Raw genomic sequence first — 14,385 nt, 5'->3', positions numbered from 1 at the left:
TCTAAGGTCATCAGTGCCCTAGAACTTAGAACAACTTAAACCTAACTAACCTAAAGACAACACACACATCCATGCCCAAGGCAGGATTCGAACCTGTCACCGTTGTGGTCGAGTGGTTCCAGACTGTAGCGCCTAGAACCGCTCGGCCACTCCGGCCGGCTACACAAAACACGACAGAAAGATGCTGCAGGAGCACCGAAAAAAGGCACGTATAATTTCGACGTATGCAAAATCTCCAAGATTGGCGAAGTTTTACTGAGGCTCGAAATTGGGGGCGGATTTCAATGCGATATGCATTTAATTTATACTACGATGGGATATGTTCTTTTGGACATGTCCGAAAGAACAGATGCCATCGGTGATCATGCAGCTCGTTAGAATGAAATAACAATGAAATGAACACCCTTAGCTGCTTACAGGCGTTGAAATACGTCAACAGGGACCGATGAAAATGTGTCCCCCGACCGGGACTTGAACCCGGGATCTCCTGCATACATGGCAGACGCTCTATCCAGCTGAGCCACCGAGGACAGAGAAAATAGCGCGACTGCAGGGATTTAACTCTGGCACGGCTCCCGTGAAACCCACATTCTCAACGTATTGTCCCGCACTACATCTACTTCATCTGTGCGGATGCACAAACAGTGCCCGAACTCTTACGGGAATCGGCAACGCGCCGCGAGTAATGAGTATAATGGGCGGGGGGCACTACGAATTTAGTGCGGGACAATACGTTGAGAATGTGGGTTTCGCGGGAGGCGTGCCAGAGATAAATCTCTGCAGTCGCGCTATCCTCTGTGTCCTCGGTGGCTCAGATGGATAGAGCGTCTGCCATGTAAGCAGGAGATCCCGGCTTCGAGTCTCGGTCGGGGCACACATTTTCGTCTGTCCCCGTTGACATCAACGCCTGTAAGCACCTAAGGGTGTTCATTTCATTGTAATTTCATGCATTTAATAGTTTTCACAACGAAACTCTCTCTAGAAATGTAGAGATTCTGGTCCTATGTTAAGTAAACCAGCGGAAAGGCTCAGTAAGTACCTTTACTGCGGGTCTGGCGACGGGTGAGGGGGAGGAGGGGGACGAGGGGGAGACGAGGGACTCAACCCTTCGGAGCAGGTAAAATCGTGGCAAATGTCCGGCGTGGCAACTGACAGCCACGTGCTCTGCGGCGGGAAACTACCGCTCTAAGCTGCCGCCACGGCCTGTACTTTCACACGACGTTGATACTGGAACCGGAAATAAACTGTTGCAGCGCCTTCAAACCCAAAAAAATTGGTGGTAGCTCACTATAAGACGGAAACAAGGCGCCAAATAAACATTTCTTCGAAATTAGGGTTCTGTGCAGTTTACAGTGTTTCTACACTATTCGGACCATAAACACTGATAAAAATGGGAACAGCTTCATCAGAGTAGCAATAGAGAGAAATGCAGAAAATAGTACACATTACACGTCCGAACTCCAAGACATCATTTGGAACTACATTTTTCTCGTAGTGATTTGTTAAAGGTGTACTTCTGGATTTTCTTCCATTTTATGCAAGGCATCTCGATCCAAGCTTTTTCTTTCGCATTTACATATACACTCCAAGAGCCATTTGTTCCACTAGCAAATAGGGCTAGGAATAAACGACTGTCTATAAGCTTCTCGTGTCTTATTTTCGTGGTCCCCTCGCGAAATATATACTGGTGGTAGAAGACTCACCCTTCGTCTGCTTCAGATGCAGATTAACTAAATTTTCTCAAGACTGTTCATCCAGAAGATCGTCGGCTTCCCCCCACGGATTCCCTTCTGAAGTCTCCAAGCGTGTCTGCAACACTTGCTTGTTGTGCTAACCTACCGGTAACAAATCTAACAGCCCGCCCATGCACTGTTTTAATGTGAGCCAGTATGGATCCCAAACAATTGGCCAGTATTCAGGAATAGGTCGTACTAGCGTCCTAAATGCGATCTCCCTTACAGGTAGTCATCCTTGCCCAAAATTCTCCCAAAGAACAGACGTCAACCGTTTGCCTTGCCTACCATTATCCTCACACGATCGTTCCATATCACATCGCTTTCCAACGTTACGTCCATATATTTAAACGATGTGATGTCGAGCAGGACCCTGCCAATACTGTATCAAAATACTACGAGTATATATTTTATACACATCCGAATTAACTTACTTTTTTCTACATTTAGAGGTAACTGAAGTTCATCACACCAACCAGGTATTTTTTCTAAGTAATTATGTATCCTTCTACAGTAACACAAATTCAACACGTTCCAATACACTACACCATAATCAGCAAACAACCGTAGATAACTGCTAACCCTGTCCGCCAGACAATTTATTGATATAGAAAATAGTAGCGGCCCTGTTACACTTCCGTGGCATGCCAGAAGATGTCCTTGTCTCTCATAAACACTCGCCGTAGAGTACAAAATACTCGGTTCTATCACTTAGGAAGTCTTCTAGCCACTCACATATCTGGGAACATATTCCATATGCCTATACATTCGGTAAGAGTATGCAGTGGGGCACAATGTCAAATGCTTTCCGGATTTTCAGGAATATGGAAAAAGCCTGCTACCCTTCATCCATACTTCACAGTATATCAAGTGAGCAAAGGGTAAGCTGAGTTTTGCACGAGCGACGCTTTCTAAAACCATTCTGATTCGTGGGCATAAGCTTCTCGGTCTCAAGAAATTTTATTGTATTCTGAGAATATCTTCAAGGGTTCTGCAGCAAACCGATCTTAGCGATGTTAGTCTGTGATTTTGCGATTCCTTTCTTTGACCCTTCTTATATGTAGGAGTCACATGCGCTTTTTTCCAGTCTCCTAGCGAATTTGCGCTGTGCGAGAGATTCGTAATAAATGCAAGTTGTGTAAAGGTCCAGTGCCGTTGAATACTCTTCGTAAGACCGTATTGGGATTGAAATGTTCAAATGCGTGTGAATTCCTAAGGGACCATACTGCTGAGGTCATCGGTCCCTAAACTTACACACTTCTTAAACTAACTTATGCTAAGAACAACACACACACGCCCATGCCCGTGGGTCGACTCGAACCTCCGGTTGGAGGGGCCGCGCAATCCGTGACTTGGTGCCTTAAACGGCGCGGCCACTCCGCGCGGCGACTGGGGTTCCACCCGGACCTAGCGTCTTATTTGTTTTCAACTTTACCACTTAATTCTCTCTGCAGGGATGCCTATTACTATTTCATCCGAAAGTAAGTCTGTTCGGGGGTCAAATGATGATATGTTTGTACGATTCTCTCTAGTGAACTATTTCTTAGAAGTGTAATTTAAAACTTTGGGTTTCGTTTTGCTGTTTCCAGATGCCACAAGAGACTGGTCAAAGAGTAACTGGATGGAAGCCTTAGGCCCGCTTAGCAGTTTTACATACGACCAGAATTTTCTCAGGATCTAGGCCGGATGTTTTGCTGAGGCATGGCACTGGTAGTAGTGGTATGCCTCCAGCATAGATCTTTTCACAGACAGATCTCTACTAATCTTTGCCTGCCGTCATTTGCACTTTACATTTTGCGTAGAAAGTGCAACAGCCTTTATTTCCTCAGCATTTTCAGAATTTAGTTATTAAACGATGATGGGTCTTTTCTGTCCTTAATCTACTTACTAGGTACATGTTTCTCCAGACCACGATTTACAGCCTGTTTAAACTTGTCCATAATTTCTCTACGTCAGTCGTACTGGACATAAGTGATGTCACTCCATTGTCTAAGTGAGCTGCTAAAAACTGCTTGTCTGCAGAAATACACTCCAAGGCTTCTTCACTGGTTCGTTAACTTTCGTAGCCATAATTACTATAATGACGTCATGATCACTAACCCCCAACTATATACTGACGCTGTCGATATGGTTTGCTTGTAGCTACGCATCCGGCAACGGTTGCCGTGCGGTTCTAGCCGCTTCAGTCCGGAACCGCTACACTGCTACGGTCGCAGGTTAGAATCCTGCCTCGGGCATGGCTGTGTGTGATGTCCTTAGGCTAGTTAAGTTTAAGTAGTTCTAAGTTCTAGGGGACTAATGACCTCAGATGTTAAGTCCCATAGTGCTCAGAGCCATTTGAACCATTTTTTGTAGCTACGCAGGCGTCCCAGTCTACACTCGTTATGTTAAATGGCCTCTAGCTAGTATTGCATGATCTTCTTCAGACCTTGTGAAATGTGCTGTTATGTGCACTCGCCAGATGAACTTCAGCTCGGCTCTGAATTGTTGTTGACCTCAGGCCGCTGTTGATAACTTAGACTTCAACTCCCTACGCCTTCTACATCCTTCAGTGGTCCATTGTTTCTCAGAGACCGCACCAATATTCAATGAACCCACATTCTCAGAGCATTTACCATTTCAGGTGAAGTGATTGCCAACGAGAACTTAAACGAGTGACTGCCGCAGCCAACGGATTGTCTTAATTGAATCTTACATTCTACTTTCTTTTTGGTTTTCCCTACATTTACTTTTCTACAAACTGCTTGATTACACTGCCCAGAAATTTGGCATTTGCTCCACTATACTGGTCTCATCATATTTCATGTCGTGTTTACATTCTGGCCAGTTCATGGCGAGACCTGATTTGCTTGATTGTTTCAGTTGAGTGTGTCGCTAATGTTTCTTGCATTTCACCTCGACTGTCCCAGCAGTCTTCCCCAAGCAAGACATGCCACATTCGCAAGGAATACAGTACATAGAAGACTTTTGGAACGATATACCTTCTTTACTATTAGACAGGCTTCGTATCTCTGCATCGAAATATATTAGACGTCATGTTTCCGATGTAGTCTATCGATCTTACCTCACATTGCGCCAGCATAAGGTAGACAAGCGATTCTTGGTTTCTATTTCTTTGTCTATGTCCCACCCACTATCCCAGACCTTCCTTATTTTGGTTAAACCTGAGAGGGACATATTTTGGCACTGCTTTCGGTAGTGTTGTGACAGTGTTTCATTAGGTCGATATCTTGTAGGGAACAACAACTATATATATTCTCTTCATTTTCTTTCTTTCAATTAAGTACAGATATCTTATGATTCATGTGTACTAACATGTAATGGGAAAGTATAATGTAAATTGATGTTGTGATTTTGAGTTGTAGTATTATTCACAATGTGACTATGTAAATTGTGCGTCTGTTTCTGAAAGAAAAAATCATGTCTGTGTAAAATTTTTCGAACGTAAAGGAGACAACTGAGATGCGAGTCTGTTCAGGTAGAGAGCCGATGTAACTATGTTAATAAGAATTTTTGAAGCAAATTACGAAAACATAAAAAATCTTGTCATATACAAATCTGTATAATTCTCAAATGCTATACTGTTTTATAATTAAATCTTTTTGAAGTTTTATATGTCAAGAAATATAAGGTATTAATAGGTTTTCAGAATACCTGCGTAAAAACTATCTAGTGTCAGACGTTATTTGCATGAATTATCTTTGCATCACTGTCATTCAGCTGCACTATGTATTCCGAGTGAGAAGGTTAAATGATATGCTTATCCCATCATCTGAAATATATACAGTGGCATAAATGTGCACTTTTACTGCATGTTGTGGATTTTAAGTACTACGACAAGACTTAAAAGGGTGCTACATATGTAGATATGACAAGTTCAACTAGGTACATTTTAGCTGTATATAATTTTACTTATGAGAAATTTATTTGTAATTTAATTTTTGAGAAACTGTATGGAATGTGCAATATAATTTCCACTAATATATTTACATAGCATGAGTGATAAACGGACAATTCCAAAATGTAATAATAGTAGACGAATAAAATGTAAATGCATTGTGTTGCAGGTCTGAAGAACAGAGTCTTACCTGTCCAAAATGGACAATAAAATCAGTTTTGAACACCATCATGGCAGTAAGAAATTTCTTTAAATTACATACATACCTCTCCTTCTCATTTCTCATTACGAAAAACTTCAAACACATTGTGCGCTACAAGACGCTGAAAGAAAGCTACGTATTGCGGAAAATGAAAAAGAAAAATCAAGAAATTTGAGCCGCACATACTATTTAACGAAGCATGTATTAAATACCATATTACGAAAAAGTGAGCAATAATTAACATCAGATATACTTCTCAAACTGAAAATAGGGTATAAAGTAAATCGAAAGCAACGTGGATTAAATTACAAATAAAGTAAGTCTATAAAATAATTGATCTACTCTTCAAAGAAGTACACAAGGTAGAAAATAATTTTAAAAAGCTTCTTTCTGAAGCTCAGTTCAACGATGTTCTGAAAATCATGCAGAATAAAATTAAATATATATCTTGAAGAATTACGGCTAGACTTTACAAGTAGTTAGAGCGAATATTATCTACAGGAAGCAAACAGAGCAATGTTCACTTAAGAAAGAGATGAATATTTCGGAACAGACTAGTAAACTTAACTTCATTTGAGTTTGCAGGTGCTGGAAATGTGTGAGTAGAGAAAGATCTATAGTTCAGTTTACAGAGTAAATGAACTGAAAAGCAAGTAAAGAAGTAACTACTGACGTAAAATTAGCACTTGACCACTCCTCCATAACGACATGATTAATCGTCTCACTTACATCAGCAATTGTGGTCAAAGAATTTCTGCTTCGCTTGCAGTGGAGTATTTGTTATAATCGTGCAAGTGATTCGTCACTTCATTACTTTCAGCAGAACTGTTGACACATATGGTGATTCTCAAAGAGTTGAAATGACTAACATGTAATGCTAAATAGCCGATATACATATTCTGCCCAAGTTTTGCGACGCAGAAAAACACAAAACAGATAATTGATATGTTTCGTGGACAAATTTCGTCGTCAGTTATCGTCAGTTGCTGAAGCCTCTGCGGTGTATCGTGCTAACTGTAGAAGTACTGCGGGTGAAATAATCACCTAGCGCCCATTGGGGTCACATAGCAAACGGGCAGAGAGCAAGGAAGAGATGGAGGGAGAGAGCGGAATGAAGAAGATGGACAGAGAGAAGTGGGTGGATAAGATGAACAGAGTGAGTGTGGAGGAGGAGATGGAATGGAGGCAAAAAGACACACAGAGAGGGAGAGGGGGGTGTGGGGAGGAGCAGTAGGACAGTGGGGTCAAGAGGAGATGGACAGGGAAGAGGTAGTATATGAACTGAGACGAGGGGAAAAGGAGATGTGTGAAATACATGTGACACACATGCTCGTGGGCGAAGCCAAGGATAACATTCCTGAGTCACAAGAAATTTAAAAAACTCTCAGAGCTCTCTAAGAGGTGACGATTGCCAATATCGTCCGTGTATCCACGTAATGTCGTCGAAACAAGCTGTAATGGCGTTGGACATTTAGGAGGAGGATGGGTAGGGCCTCGTAATTAATCCTATTTGCCTGAAAGGAGCATCAGTTACAAAAAAACCGTATTTCCAAATTCAAGAGCTACAAATATTTCTTTCGTAGAGTAACTAGACTGAATAACCTAAAGTTACAGAAAAGAATATAAGATTTACAGCTTATAACTGCCCTCTATTTCGGCTACATGCGGAACGGCGCGAATGTGGTCAGGATACGTAAGCACTTTGTCTCAGACGGGTATTCTGTCAACATGACTGCACGTTCCAACCTGACTGACTTGGAAAATGGAATGATAATCGGTGCAAGAGGAATGGGTCACACCATATCGGAGATTACACCAGAGTTCGGGTTTACGAGGTCAGCAGTGCCTTGGGTGGACCTTCATTACCGCGGAGACAATGTTTCCACAAGCACAAACTGTCACTAAATCAAGATTTTGACGAACGTGCGCCGGCCGAAGTGGCCGAGCGGTTCTACGCTCTACAGTATGGAACCACGCGACCGCTACGGTCTCAGGTTCGAATCCTGCCTCGGGCATGGATGTGTGTGTTCTCCTTAGGTTAGTTAGGTTTAAGTAGTTCTAAGTTCTAGGCGACTGATGACCTCAGAAGTTACGTCCCATAGCGCTCAGAGCCATTTGAACCATTCTTTGACGAACGTGCATGACGTCGCTTCCGCAGAGCCACTTGGGCAAAATTTGGTCCGCTGTCAACCAGGTCAACGCCGAGCTGAATGTGTAGTGTGAGGAACCAATTTATTAACCCATACCTGGACTGTTATAAGGCACATACGCCTCTTCCAAATTCTAAAGGTGGCAGGGGTAAAGTACAGGGAGCGAAAGGCTATTTACAATTTGTACAGAAACCAGATGACAGTTATAAGAGTCGAGGGACATGAAAGGGAAGCAGTGGTTGGGAAGGGAGTGAGACAGGGTTGTAGAGTCTCCCCAATGTTATTCAATCTGTAAATTGAGCAAGCAGTAAAAGAAACAAAAGAAAAATTCGGAGTAGGTATTAAAATCCATGGAGAAGAAATAAAAACTTTGGGGTTCGCCGATGACATTGTAATTCTATCAGAGACAGCAAAGGACTTGGAAGGGCAGTTGAATGGAATGGACAGTGCCTTGAAAGGAGGATATAAGATGAACATCAACAAAAGCAAAACGAGGATAATGGAATGTAGTCGAATTAAATCGGGTGATGCTGTGGGAATTAGATTAGGAAATGAGACCCTTAAAGTAGTAAAGGAGTTTTGCTATTTGGGGAGCAAAATAACTGATGATGGTCGAAGTACAGGAGATATAAAATGTAGACTGGCAATGGCAAGGAAAGCGTTTCTGAAAAAGAGAAATTTGTTAACATCGATTACAGATTTAAGTGTCAGGAAGTCGTTTCTGAAAGTATTTGTATGGAGTGTAGCCATGTATGGAAGTGAATCATGGACGATAAATAGTCTGGACAAGAAGAGAATAGAAGCTTTCGAAATGTGTTGCTACAGAAGGATGCTGAAGATTAGTTGGGTAGATCACATAACTAATGAGGAGGTATTGAATAGAATTGGGGAGAAGAGGAATTTGTGGCACAACTTGACGAGAAGAAGGGACCGGTTGGTAGGACATGTTCTGAGTCATCAAGGGATCACAAATTTAGCATTGGAGGGCAGCGTGGAGGGTAAAAATCGTAGAGGGAGACCAAGAGATGAATACACTAAGCAGATTCAGAAGGATGTAGGTTGCAGTAGGTACTGGGAGATGAAGAAACTTGCACAGGATAGGGTAGCATGGAGAGCTGCATCAAACCAGTCTCAGGACTGAAGACCACAACAACAACAACGCCTAATAGGCTTCAGCAGCCGATGACCCCGTCACTGCCTTCCCATGACATTTGGCACCTAAGGATATTAAGTTTTAGTTTTGTATTTTGTTGTGTCACAAATCATAGGTAGATTGAAACTTCCTGGCAGATTAAAACTGTGTGCGGTACCGAGACTCGAACTCGGGACCTTTGTCTTTCGCGGGCAAGTGATCTACCAACTGAGCTACCCAAGCACGACCCACGCCCCATCCTCACAGCTTTACTTCTGCCAGTATCTCGTCTCCTACCTTCCAAACCTCAACAGAAGCTCACCTGGGAAGGTAGGAGACGAGATACTGGCAGACGTAAAGCTGTGAGGACGGGGCTTAAGTCGTGCTTGGGTAGCTCAGTTTTGGTCAGAGGGTTAGCAGTCCTCTGGAATAAAAAAACTGAGTTAAAAAAAAGCCGGCACGGTAGCTCAGCGTGTTCGGTCAGAGAGCCGGTTGGCCTCTGTAATAAAAAAACTCAGTGGAAGGATCAACCACCGGACTTGAACAGGATGTCTTGCGACGTCCGCAACGACCAAACACAAAGATCAATAACGAACAAAATGCAAAAAAAAAAGTTGGTAGAGCACTTGCCCGCGAAGGCAAAGATCCCGAGTTCGAGTCTCGGTCCGGCACACAGGTTTTTATCTGCCAGGAAGTTTCATATCCGCGCACACTCCGCTGCAGAGTGAAAATCTCATTCTGGCATATGTAGATTGTGTACAGACACCATTTAACGTCATGTTTAAGTTAGTTGGGTGATTGATTTTGGAGAGGGAACCAAATAGCGAAGTTATCGATCCCATCGGTTTAGGAAAAGATGGGGAAGGAAATAGGCCGTTGGCATTCCGGCATTTGCCTGAAGCGATTTAGGAAAATCACGAGAAATCTAAATCAGGATGGCCGGACGCGGGTTTGAACCGTCATTCTTCCCGAATACGAGTCTAGTATGCTAATCACTGCGGCTAACTCACTCGAATATGTTTAAGTCATTTTAATTTTTTGAGAATTACCGTAAGACTGTAGAGTTTGGCTGAAAGAAGAGAAGCAACAAAACACCAGTACGGGTATGAGAACTACTTACCTAGACACGAAGTAGAGATTCCTAGAGCATGTGATCGGAGACAATAAATTACGAGCACCATATGCCAGATACCATTACAAGTGACTTCCGTAGTAGTCCTGTTATGTGGGTCCAGAGATGTGGAAAGTAATGGAAGGAGTAGCGTCAGCACGCAATAAGAATTCCGTGCGTAAACGTAGCCACCTGGCAGACTGAATAAAGGTGTCGTTAACCGCAGCTGGAGGGAAGCCACCCTCCCCCGTCCACCCCCTTTCTACCGTTCCATCCCACCAAGTCCAACCTTACGCCACACCAGTAGCACAAAGGGCCTGAAGAACTCTCTAATTACCGCTGCAGCCTTTTCACAGATTCCCGCGCAGTCGGCGTCACGTTCGTGTATGGAAACCGAGTCGTAAACGAGAGTCGTCCTAAATAAAACAGTAACGCACCGAGGCTGGACCCGTTTGACCTTTATAAATGTGAAAGGTTACACCCCTCCTCCTCCACCCCTCACCCCATCCACCTTCATATTCTGCACGTATACGTTATGAAGTAGCGTACATCGAAACCAACAGGATATCTTCATAGGTGAACAGAAGAGATTAAACTTTATCGCATTTTTAATTGCCAACACTTGATATGCGAATACAGTTTAGATCATCACAGCCTCTCAAATACCATTTAACGTCGACGTGCAACAAGTGGAAATCCGAAGAAAGAGGTTAATACGACACACACGATCGCTCAAAGCTGCATCAACGGTAAACTGAAATAAGCTTTTTACTTGATACGTCGTTGCCTAACAGATCTAAGACTCTCGTGAGAACGCACTGTACGCAGAACTGCATTACACTCACATTAGCAATACTATTCCTAGTAGCTCAGCGGAGAAAACCCTGAACGCATTTCTTGTAACGGTAAATAGATTCCTTATGGAGGAGTGCCGGACTTTATGGCAGCCACATTCAGTAGATAATCTTGACATAAATTAAATGTTATTCTGTATGGAAGCTTTGTTTCAAAAACTGAGGATTTATTAATTTGAAAATGTTGAAATGCTTCATTTATTGAACATATGAAGAAAACCCTTGCGTCACATAATTCAGTACACTGACAGACGCGATTTCTCTGACCAGGGAAAAATTTTTTAAATGCTTCACACGTAATTTACTTTTTGTTCGACACAGCACACATTTTTTTCCTTACTGGCCACAAAACATTACCTATTCTGATTGCTTCCTTTTTTTGTCAGTGTATTTCAGAGATGTAAGGTTCCATTTCTGTAACGTGATGAATCAGATAGCCAGAGCGAGACGGCCTATTTTAATACACTGACGGAAAAAAATCGCAACTCCGAGAAAGAGTTGTGTAAGGTAAACGAAAGTTGTTAGGCGTGTTTCAACAACTCAAATAAGATGTCTGTTAAAATTTCACTCCAGTCGTATAATAGTGGTTTGCTTTAAATATTGGGTGATCAAAAAGTCAGTGTAAATTTGGAAACATAATAAACCACGGAATAATGTAGATAGAGGGGTAAAAATTGACACACATGTTTGGAATGACATGGGGTTTTATTAGAACAAAAAAAAAACCAAGTTCACAAAATGTCCGACAGATGGCGCTGGACATCAAAACCTCATTACTGCTACCGTGACGAGTGAGAGGTACGCCGTTATGTTACAGAATCGCATCACCCCCAGCCTGGCTGATAAACACCTGCTGGAACGTACGATGTTTATGCAGGATGGCGTTCCATCGCTTATTGCTAGACGCGTGAAAGATCTCTTGCGCGCGTCGTTTGGTGATGATCGTGTGCTCAGTCGACACTTTCGTCATGCTTGGCCTCCCAGGTCCCCAGACCTCAGTCCGTGCGATTATTGGGTTTGGGGTTACCTGAAGTCGCAAGTGTATCGTGATCGACCGACATCTCTAGGGATGCTGAAAGACAACATCCGACGCCAATGCCTCACCATAGCTCCAGACATGCTTTACAGTGCTGTTCACAACATTATTCGTCGACTACAGCTCTTGTTGAGGAATGATGGTGGACATATTGAGCATTTCCTGTAAAGAACTTCATCTTTGCTTTGTTTTACTTTGATATGCTAATTATTGCTATTCTGATCAGAAAAAGTGCCATCTGTCGCACATTTTTTGAACTTCTGTATCTTTTTTTTTGTTCTAATAAAACCCCATGTCATTCCAAGCATGTGTGTCAATTTGTACCTCTCTATCTACATTATTCCGTGATTTATTCAGTTTTCAAATTTACACTGACTTTTTGATCACCCGGTACATGCCTTAATGGTCATGAGCGTTAGTTACCTTTGAGATCGGACATGATGAGTTGGCGTTAGTCAAGAATATCTTTAAGGTGGCAAAGACGCCATTATCAGTACCTCGGTGAGTTACAACGAGGTAGTGTAAATTGGCTACGAGAAGCTAGATGTTTCTTCTACGACACTGCAGAGAGGCTTGGCAGGAGCGTAGCCGTGGTACAAGATTATTGGCAACGGTGCTCCGGACGGCCACATGGTCGTACTTAATTAGCAGCAGCAATTAGAGCAGCATTTGGCACAATAGTTACTGAACGACCTCAGAAGATGGGCCCCGCAGATGGAGATGAAACGTTAGATGGAAATTTTATACGTCGACCACGGCCTCTCGTCCCGGAAGTCTTAACTGAGGGCAACACCGTCTGTGAATGCCTACATTGTATGAGGTGACAAATCGGTCACTTCAGCGATAGCTCCAAGCTAGACACCCTGAGGTGTGCATTCCACTGACTCCGAACAACCGCCATTTGCGACTTCAGTGGTTTCAAGGGAGAGCTCACTGGAGGGCAGAGTGGAGGTCTTTCGGGTTTCCTGTGGAAAATTGGTTCTGCCTCGGTGCCAAGTGTTGGGTAGAAGGAGACCAGTTGAGGGCCTGGAACCAACCAATATGGTTAGAAGGCTCAACTGCGGCACTCTGTTAGTTATCCCACCCACCTGCTGTACTGACGTTCATGAACAGCATTCCTGTGTTTTCCAACGGAATAATGCTTGTCCACGTATCGCTGTTGTAATCCAACATGCTCTACAAAATGTCGACACGTTGTCTTGGCCTGCTCGATCACCAGACTTGTATTCGATGGAGCACATAAGGGACACCGTCGGACGACAGCTATAGCGTCATCCACGTCCGACAAACTGACACCCGGCACCTGTACAGCACAACGCATGCACATTCAAGAGCTTACATGCAGCATTCTGGTGTTTTTCTCTGCTCCTTTGTCTTTTTTCTGAGTCATCAGTCTTCTACGCTCTTCATCTCAGAGTAGCACTTGCAACCAACGTCCTCAATTATTTGCTGGATATGTTACGATCTCTGTCTTCCTCTGTACTTTTTGCCCTCTACAGCTCCCTCTAGTACCATAGAAATCATCCCCTGATGTCTTAACAGATATCCTGTCATTCGGTCCATTCATTCCCCTTGTCAGTGTTTTCCACATATCCATTTCCTCTCCGACTCTGCGCAGAACCTCTCCAATTCTTACCTTATCAGTCCACTTCCCATACTCCATGTTTCACAACCTTACAATTCTGTGCCCCAAAAGTACCTTCTCACGATATTCTCCCTGAGATTAAGGCTTATGTTTGATAAATGTGATTTCTCTTGGCAACGAATGCCCTTTCTGTAACGTATATCTGCTTATGATGTCCTCTTGCTGCCTAGGTTGTAGAATTCCTTAACTTCATCTACTTTGTGACCATCAACCCTGATGTTACGTTTCTCGCTGTTCTCATTTCTGCTATTTCTCATTACCTTCGTCTGCCCTGGATCTACTCTAAGTCCGTATTCTGTACTGATTAGACTGTTCATTCCATTCAGCAGATGATGGAATCTTGAAACTTCTTGGCAGATTAAAACTGTGTGCCAGGCCGAGACTCGAACTCGGGACCTTAGCCTTTCGCGGGCAAGTGCTCTACCAACTGAGCTACCCAAGCACGACTCACGCCCCGTCCTCACAGCTTCACTTCTGCCAGTACATCATCTCCTACCTTCCAAGGCAAAGATCCCGAGTTCGAGTCTCGGCCCGGCACACAGTTTTAATCTGCCAAGAAGTTTCATATCAGCACATACTCCGCTGCAGAGTGAAAATCTCATGATGGAATTCTTCTTCACTTTC

At 43.2% G+C, this 14,385-nt stretch overlaps 1 non-coding gene across 1 annotated transcript; it reads right to left on the bottom strand.

Moving 5' to 3' along the window:
* Window positions 1-456: 456 nt before the first annotated feature.
* Trnat-ugu lies at window positions 457-530 on the bottom strand. Its single transcript has one exon. It is a non-coding gene; the product is annotated as a tRNA-Thr (tRNA).
* Window positions 531-14,385: the final 13,855 nt, after the last annotated feature.

Source organism: Schistocerca americana, chromosome 4, assembly GCF_021461395.2.
Source record: "Schistocerca americana isolate TAMUIC-IGC-003095 chromosome 4, iqSchAmer2.1, whole genome shotgun sequence".
NCBI lineage: Eukaryota > Metazoa > Arthropoda > Insecta > Orthoptera > Acrididae > Schistocerca > Schistocerca americana.
This window is presented reverse-complemented; position numbering and strand designations above follow the sequence as displayed.